This window comes from Papaver somniferum, unplaced genomic scaffold, assembly GCF_003573695.1.
Source record: "Papaver somniferum cultivar HN1 unplaced genomic scaffold, ASM357369v1 unplaced-scaffold_12, whole genome shotgun sequence".
Taxonomy (NCBI): Eukaryota; Viridiplantae; Streptophyta; class Magnoliopsida; order Ranunculales; family Papaveraceae; genus Papaver; species Papaver somniferum.
In genome coordinates, this window is record NW_020621047.1 from 858,894 (window position 1) to 868,490 (window position 9,597).

A 9,597-nucleotide genomic window follows, 5' to 3' on the forward strand; every position below is an offset into this window, starting at 1 on the left:
TCAGATTTTATGATTTCACATCTCTGAATGAATTAATAAAACCTTCATACTGAAAAGATCCAAAAACCATTTATGCGAAAATAAGTTGCTCGCCCCTCCTGGCTGTCCAGTAGATGGACATACGCCGTACACAAATAGTGCGGATGGAATTTGCCACAGGTACTAGCCAACCTGCTTTTTTCGCAGCCAATTCCTCTGAACGCCGACATCACTCATAGTAACTTAAAACAGGGAAAATAACAAAAATGGTTAAAGGTTCGACCGGTCGACCTGTTTCTTGGCTCTCCCTTATAGCAGCATCGTTGTCACACATCCCGAAAACCAGAGGAGCATCGGGTGAGATTTGAAGCCGGATATTTTTGAAGAAGATATCTATTTTGCTGCCTGATGATTATCTTCCTTGCATATTCCCTTCTTCAGTGTTTTTTGTGGTGGTTTGGTTTCTATGGTTTTCAATCGACGAGTAATGACTCTGTGAGAGTTTGGGTTTACTTGGTATTTTTCCTTTAAGATGGTTTGGGAAAACTTTTCAAGGAAAGATGTTATTTAATTAAAATTGGAAACTTTACTCATGAATGCAAGCAGTGCAATCGTTTTAGAGAAGTTACAAACATTAAATGAAAACGAAAAATGCTAAAGGAAATGCTGAAAGGAGAACATTGGAGGTGAAGGTAGCACAACGTTTTAGGTATTGAAGGGTTTGAGCCATCGCGAGTGAATTGTCACACCTTCCAATTTGTCGGCATTGATGAGTTTGCAATAACCACCCAAAATAACATCTGCCACCATATATGGCTCGTCTTCCTTTTCTTTAAGCGGACCGGGTCGAGTGGCTATCTATCTTCACCGTTACATCTCCAACTTGAAACGAGGTCGTATTGACTACCAAATCTCCAATTTAAAACGTGTTTAGGTGTTGCACAACCATTTGATTTTTGGGCTCGTCATTTTTGGCTGTGACAGCTTCCAAACTTTTGACAAAGCACTTGAATGGCCCAACGTCCCATTCACATCTCCTAATGACGCCCGGGTTGATAATCGGACCGAGTCCCCATGCCTGGACGATAGGAGATGTGACTGGGTGCGGCAAGGGTTGTTTAACCAGACTTACATGTGTTCGGAATCTGCGGATGAACGTCGACGGGCTCTCTCCAGGTAATTGGGTTACATTGGTAAGTTGTTGATACGACAACATGTAATCTTCAAAGTTGGACGGGTTGTTGGTAATCTTTTCGGGTATCGATACCGGCAAAGGGGATACTCCTAACTTCGCTTTGTTGTCGTGTTCCCATGAGCGCCCCAGAATCATGTCATAATTTGAAATTTCTTTGACAATGTGGAATTTTCCATGTGTTAAGAGCGTCTCCCACCTTAATTTCAAGGTTGATGTAGCCATATGCATGCGTTTATTGCCTCTCTTTCCAAATTTTTAACCATGGTTTGGGAACGGGTAGCCTCCTGCTTCGAAGTTCCCGCAGCTCTCAGAGTTTTGATGGTAACGATGTTGAAGTCAGAGGCTGCTTCGATCAATGTGTTGTCGATCTCGGCGTCCCTCAGATAAACCATGGTCAGCAGTCCCTAGTTGCATTTTCCAGCATCGCTTCCCGAGAGAGTTTGGGGTTCTAGCGTGGTTTCTTCGGTAGGAAAGAGCCGCTTTCCCGATACAACACGATTAAGGGTTGCAAAGATATCTTGGCGTTGTGTTTTAGAGAGATAGAGAATTTTGCACACATGCTGCATCATGGATTGCACAGTCTCGTGTACAGAGTCTCCAAAGACCATGCAACTCCTGACTGGAAGTGGATCTTTGTGAACTCCCTCATTGCTTGGATGAAGCTCCCCTTCTTCTATCTTTTCTTTGAAGGTACGCTTTAGCCTATTGCAGTCACTGGTCGAGTGGTGGACAAATCTATGGTAGAGGCAATATTTGGGGTTTGCCATTTCCGCTTTGGTTGGTGGGCGCGTGGTAGAAGGTATTCTGATGGTGTCGTCTTGGATCCATGCTTCAAAGAGTTCAATCACTTCCTCGATTGGGAACGGGAAATCCAAGATATTTTCTCCAGCTTCTTAATGTCGTGTGGGAGCTTTAGCGGCGGTCTTCCGTGGAGGAGACGCCTGTCGTGCTGGCGCTGAGCGCTTGGATTATTGTTCTGCCGCTAGAGCCTTCCTTTTTCCTCCTTCGTCTACCACGCTCACAGAGAAGGGACCAGTGTTGTATTGCTTATTGATGAGGCGTCTATTTCCTCAAGTTTCGATTGCGTCCTCGCCTCTGGTTGGCATGGTTCTTTCCAACAACGCTGGTGCTATTGTGGCCGACCTTTTTGCAGCTTCATGAAGTTCAGAGAATGTCTGGAATCGCAGATTCTCTAATAAGGCGCGGTAGATGGGAACCACCAATTGTTGTTCGGTCACATTTGGGTCATGACAATCCAGTGCTTGAATTCTGAATCTTTTGACAAAATAATTCGGATGTTCGTTTTTTCGTTGGAACATCCTTCCTAGATCTGAGAAGGTAATTTTCTCAGACACAAAGAAGTACATCTTGTATAAAGTCGTAACCATTCAGACCAGTTGGAGATGATACCTGGAGTAATGTTGTTGTATCATGTGTATGCTCTTACAGTAAGTGATTTCGAAAATTCCCTCAAACAGAGAACGTGATTGTATTCGCGCTCCCCCAGGGACTCCAAGAATCGAGAGACATATTCACGCGCATTATCGGTGTCGTCATACAGAGAGAATTGAGGGGAAGAGTACCCCCTTGGAAGAGGAATTATTTGGACTTCCGAAGGATACGGGGGTTGATGTTGATGCATGTCCATGGAATCGCTTTTGTCTCGGTTTCGGAGAAGTCGTTCCAAATTTTCTCTTGTGACAAAATTGGACGGTTGATTTCTCTCTGATGGAGTTCCTAGGCGAGTCTCTTCTTCTACAAAGGTGCGCCCTGTTGAGGTGCTGGCGCCAGGGGTATTGGAGGTCTTCCTCATTGGCTATGGCTGGCGTGATTCTTGTGGTAGCCGCTCTGTTAGTGTATTAAGAAAAACAAGTACCTCCTTTTGAGTCGAGGCCATGTCCGTTTGGGCTCTAGCGAGAACCTCCTGTCTTTCCATAAAATTAGCAATTTCTCGTCCTAACGGCGGAGTAGCTACGGCTTTAGTGACGGTTGGAGGTGTCATACTTGACGAAATGTTAGGAGCGGCGGCAGCGGCTCTGGCTCTGATGATTGGAGGTGTAACACCTGAAGGAGCATTTTCCGCGGCAGAGGCTCTGGCTCTGGTAACCAAAGGAGTAACGCCTGAAGGAACATTCTACGTGTTTCTAGTGTTGAAAGGTGGCGTAGTAACACCACTGGAAGGAACGTTAACACCGAGAATAATTTCAGCGCCGGTGTTCTCAGGATTTGTTGCTGATCCGGACCTGAGTTCTACCATCTTGAGTTCGGGGTTGAAATATAAAATCGGGAATTGAGAAATTGATATTGTTATCGAGAGATTAATCTCCCACTGTGGTCGCCAATTGTTTATGGGTGAAAACCGCTTCTGCTGATTTTGGTAATTTCGGGTGTGTGGGTGAGAAACGAATCTAAACCCCAAACAATGTACTGTACGGGAGTACTTTTGATTCGAGAGATCAATATGTACAATCCTGGCTTATTGTGGTCGATTGTGTGAGTCAAAACTGATTGACTTTAAGGATCCTCAATTATTCAGGTTATTATTATGTGCTTTTAAATTTTTACTTGAGTTTCTTCAGACTCTAATACCTGAACCGGATCTTAGCTTTGAGTAATTCCAACCCATGAAAATATTTTATCTAGACCCAGTTATAGAACCTGAACCTGAACCACAACTAGATGTAGTTGTCTTAAACAAGAAACTAGACAAGGGTGTGCTTTATTTGATTTTCTTGGCATGTTGCAGATTCCTTTTACTCATGATAGCTCTATTTGGTTTCGATGACCCACAATTATTCCGGCTATTAATATATGATTCTATGAGATGACTAAATCTTCCAATGTCTGGCTGAGGACTTTAAACTTAGCACTTCTTGGGAGGTAACCCAATCTCATGCAACACGGTAATATCTTTCCTTATCTCTTTTGCTTCAAATGGTAACAGTTTCTCCTTGTTCATGCTTTTAATTTTATCTTTAGAACATTGAGGACAATGTTAGATTTAAGTTTGGGGGTATGGGAGAAACTTTTTAGTTGCAATAAATAAACTCCAGAGCTTAGAAATTTATGCCTATTTAGGATTGCACTAACTAATCTAAGTGGATGGAAGCATTTTGATCGTAGGAGTTGAGGAACCAATCTGATTAGATGGCAACATCTAGAAGAGTCTATTCATAAAAGCACAGAGCTCAGGTGTTAGAAATAACATGATAGTTTCACCATATCTCGTTGAGTCCTTTTCACTTCTATTTTTATTTTGTTTTTAAACTATGTTTCTATAAGTGATAGGTGGGGCCCACGATTCAAGTTGTTACCAATGCTAGGGTGAATTAGAGTGATTGAGATACAAAAAAAAAAGTTGAAAAAAGTTGGAAAAAAAAATTAAAAATTTTTGAGACCAGACCATTTGACCAAAAGGAATAAATTCAATAAAGTCGACCACTGGTACCCTTGTATATGCCAGCTGTGTTGACCTAGAGTTAGGATTATCAATCACTGGTTCCCTTGCATATGCCAGTTGTGTTCATATTAGTTAGACTAGTATCTCAATCCATTAGGATAGGTTCATTTTGGCGGAGGCCTTCAGACAGATATGGGAAACTCCGTTCACTTGGTAAACATCAAAACCATCTATGTTTTTCTCTATATCCATCTTCTTGATCTATCCATGTGATTAGTTTTGACTCCGGATATTGATGTCCATAGTGCGACTATCTGAGTAGAGATCTGTCACTTTATATGAATTTTAGTATGCTTGAGTGCAAACTCGTGTACAACAATTGGAATTTCGCATCAGGGTACTTCTTCCTGTAGTCAATAAGTATGCCAACCAAGGAGATTCTTTAGTTCCTTCCAAGGTTCTGCATAGATAGCTAAGGTCTGGAGTACAGGTTTTGTGGGTATATCTCTGGTAAGCCCTCCCGAGACTATAACTCGGCCACTAGGGCCACCTAGGGGTTTAAAGGCTTATCGCATACGCTAAATGCAATCAATGATGCCTGCGAAAGTGAGTTAGGATTTTATTTTCTATTTGATTTGCTCGAGGACTAGCAAATAATAAGTTTGGGGGTATTTGATAGGCACATTTTTGTGTCTTATATAATTCAATTGTATATATTATTAGTGCTCGATTTTATATTTATTATGGCTTTTTATGTCCCTGTAGGTATTTTTGGAGAAATAATATGATGTCCATAGTGCAACTATCTGAGTAGAGCTCTGTCACTTTATATGAATTTTAGCATGCTTGAGTGCAAACTCGTGTACATCAATTGGAATTTCGCATCAGAGTACTTCCTCCTGTAGTCAATAAGTATGCCAACCAAGGAGATTCTTTAGTGCCTTCCAAGGTTCTGCCTAGATAGCTAGGGTCTGGAGTGTAAAGGTTTTGTGGGTATATCTGTTGTAAGCCCTCCGGAGACAACACTCCGCCACTAGGGACACTTAGGGGTTTAAAGGCTTATTGCATACGCTAAATGCAATCGACGATGCATGCGTTAGTGAGTTAGGATTTTATTTTATTTAATTTACTCGAGGACTAGGGATGCACATGGGCGGGTATGGGCGGGTATAAGCTAAAACCAACCTCGCACCCACATACTGCGGGTTTTTTTTTTTCATAACCAACTCCGCACCCACAAACAGCGGGCGGGTTTTGTTACCCGCCCGCTACGGGTTGGGCGGGTATGGGTTTAAACGGGTTTAAACCCGCTTTATATTCAAGTATTTAGAGTAACTTCTATTCTCCTTGATTAAGTGAGAAAAAAAAACCAAAACCCCCAAAATATTCATATCTAGGAAGTTCACAGATGAAGATTAAGTGTTGAATCTGTTGATTTTTCGATTGTTGTCGATTTCTGGTGAAGATTCGAAGTTGTTGTCGTCGATTTCTGGTGAAGATTTCTGGTAATTGTCGTTCGTAGGTGAAGAAGAAGAACTGAGGAGGAAGAAGAGGAGAGGCCGAACAGAAAGAAGAGTGTAGAAAGTGAATGAGGGTTATCAGTTATCCTATATACTAGTATTAGGGTTTCATAATGGACGACTAGGATTAGTTTTATCTAATGGTAGATAATCTGCGGGTTTTTTGGGCGGGTATGGGCGGGTATTAGCTTAAACCAACCTCGCACCCACAGACAGCGGTTTTTTTTTTCATAACCAACCCCGCACCCACAACGGGCGGGTATGGATTAAAAACCCACAGACTTAGCGGGTACGGGTGGGTTTGGGTATCGTGGGCGGGTCTTGTGCAGCCCTATCGAGGACTAGCAAATAATAAGTTTGGGGGTATTTGATAGGCACATTTTTGTGTCTTATATAATCTCAATTGTATATATTATTAGTGCTCGATTTTATATTTATTATGGCTTTTTATGTCCCTGTAGGTATTTTTGGAGAAATAAGCTTTTGCGGCGAAATTCGCTAAAAAAGTGGTTTTTGCGCTCGTGGGAGAAAATTACTATACGGACTCTCACTTTGGATAAGGGGTAGCCTAATTACTAAGGGGTAGCCTAATTACTAAGGGGCATCCATTTTCAGGAAGCTGCTAAAGGGAAACCACTGCTGGATAAGGGGAGGTCATCTTCTTCATTTGAAATTTGAATTTTGGAGGGAAAATAGGCGCCAAATTAGGGTTGAAGAATTGAAGCTGTTCTAGGGAGATTCAATGGCTGAAATCAAATGGGTTTATTCCTAAAGACTAAACAGGGCTAGTAATGGTCTTAGTTTCGCCCAGAATTGGCTGGATAATCGTCAAGAGATGAATCAAGTTTTATGGTTTTTGGCGGGAAAATTGTTTTTCACGTACAGAATTAGGGTTCGATTATTAAACGTGTTCCAGGGAGATTCAATTACCAGAATTACTTTGAACGGGCCTGTTTGGGCTAAACAGGATGGTATATGTCTTCTCATCGATCAGAATTGGCTGGATCATCGAGATGATGCAAAACAGGCCCATGGACTTTCATGGGAATTTCAGGCGAGACTAGGGCAAGTTTATGTCGGGTTTCTTCGTTGATTTGGAGTAGTAACAACCTGTTACGACAAAACAGGAGGGGTATATACATCAGAATCGAAAAGGGAAGGGTATTGATTGGTTTTCGATAAAACAGAGGAGGTGGAAACATTTTAAGGTCTGCTGATAACTTGGGAAGATACTGATGGTTTATCAAAATTGATTGTAGTTGTAGTGGTAAACAGGGTCTTTTCAGACTTGTGAAGAAAACAGTTTTTAGATTTAAATTTAAACAGGCAAATAAATAAAATAGTTCAAACCTTTAGAGAAAATACCAAGACTAGGATTCCACCATTGACCAATTAAATAGTAAACTCTAAATAATATTCATGCAATTCTATCTTTAAAAATAATTCTAATATTTGCCTCAAATATATTTTTGAAGTAATAATTGTAATCACAAAGTATAAAACATCAAAATTTTTTAAAACCCAGCATGCTTCATCAAAATAATTCACAACTATTCAATAAAAACTAATATTTCAAATTCAATTCCATGCAAATAATCAAATAATAATATTGCAATAAATAATAAAACTAGAATTATACCAATCAATATGGATCAATGGCTTCCTCCGTCGTCTCGGCTAATGGGTTTAGCTCATCATCCCAAAAACACACTCACAAGATAAATTCATGGCTAAAATAGGTGTTTTTATTGATGTATATAAGATGAAACAGGAATTAGCAACGCTGCAGAAGTGTTACAGCGTCACTGTTACAATGGGGTAAATGCGACTGCTGTAAACGATAAGCCTTTAATGCTGTAAAAGAACGACAGTGGTATTGTTTTTAAGACTGCTGAAGAACGACTGACTATGTGAGTCTGTTCTTCGTGTTCTTGAAGCTCTTCAATGGCAGCAGCAGCAGCACTGTCTTCTCTGTAATCGCTTCTCCTCGTCTCTCCTGGACTCCAAACTCTGTCCTCCGGTTTTCTAAAACTTTCCAACCCTCTTTATGACTTGAACCAACTCTTATATAACTCAACAGGGTCATCAAATCCCGATGAAATCTCCTCTTTTTCTTCTCTGCGTTTGAAACGATAATCAGTTCTGTTTAGTTTTTTCACGTGCTGTTAGCTATATAATAGCTACCAAAATCTTCCCTAGACTTGAATAGGACCATGTACATGTTAATCCAGCGTCAAAGTCCTCCAGAAATCTCTCAAAAATCTTCTAAACTCGAAACAAAACACGTCTCTCTGTTGAGACTTTGAAACCCTCTCTCGGCCATTCCAGCCCAATTGGCCGGGTCCAATTGATTGTACTGGGCTTGTAAGGTCTTCTACAGTCCATACAAACCGATTTCGGCCATTGAATCTCTTTGAAACTGTCCGAAAATTCAAATCTAAAACCATGCAGACTGATGCCAAATTTTCCCGCCATTTTCCTTAATTTGAACTTTGAAGATGACCTCCCCCTTATCCAGTTCCGGTCTCCCTTTAGATGATGCCTGGAAATGGGTCACCCCTTAGTATTTAGGTTACCCCTTATCCAAAGTGAGAGTCCGTATAGTAATTTTCTCCCACGAGCGCAAAAACCATTTTTTAGCCAATTTCGCCGCAAAAGCTTATTTCTCCAAAAATACCTACAGGGACATAAAAAGCCATAATAAATATAAAATCGAGCACTAATAATATATACAATTGAATTATATAAGACACAAAAATGTGCCTATCAAATACCCCCAAACTTATTATTTGCTAGTCCTCGAGCAAATCAAATAGAAAATAAAATCCTAACTCACTTTCGCAGGCATCATTGATTGCATTTAGCGTATGCGATAAGCCTTTAAACCCCTAGGTGGCCCTAGTGGCCGAGTTATAGTCTCGGGAGGGCTTACCAGAGATATACCCACAAAACCTGTACTCCAGACCTTAGCTATCTATGCAGAACCTTGGAAGGCACTAAAGAATCTCCTTGGTTGGCATACTTATTGACTACAGGAAGAAGTACCCTGATGCGAAATTCCAATTGTTGTACACGAGTTTGCACTCAAGCATACTAAAATTCATATAAAGTGACAGATCTCTACTCAGATAGTTGCACTATGGACATCATATTAGGAGTCAAAACTAATCACATGGATAGATCAAGAAGATGGATATAGAAAAACATATATGGTTTTGATGTTTACTAAGTGAACGGCGTTTCCCATATCTGTCTGAAGGCCTCCGCCAAAATGAACATATCCTAATGGATTGAGATACTAGTCTGACTAATATCAACACACTGGCATATACAAGGGTACCAGTGGTCGATAACCTAACTCTGGGTCAACACAACTGGCATATACAAGGGTACCAGTGGTCGACTTTATTGAATTTATTCCTTTTGGTCAAATGGTCTGGTCTCAATATTTTCTCTTTTTTTTTCTGTTGTTTTTTTTCTTTCTTTTTTTTTTCTTTCTTTTT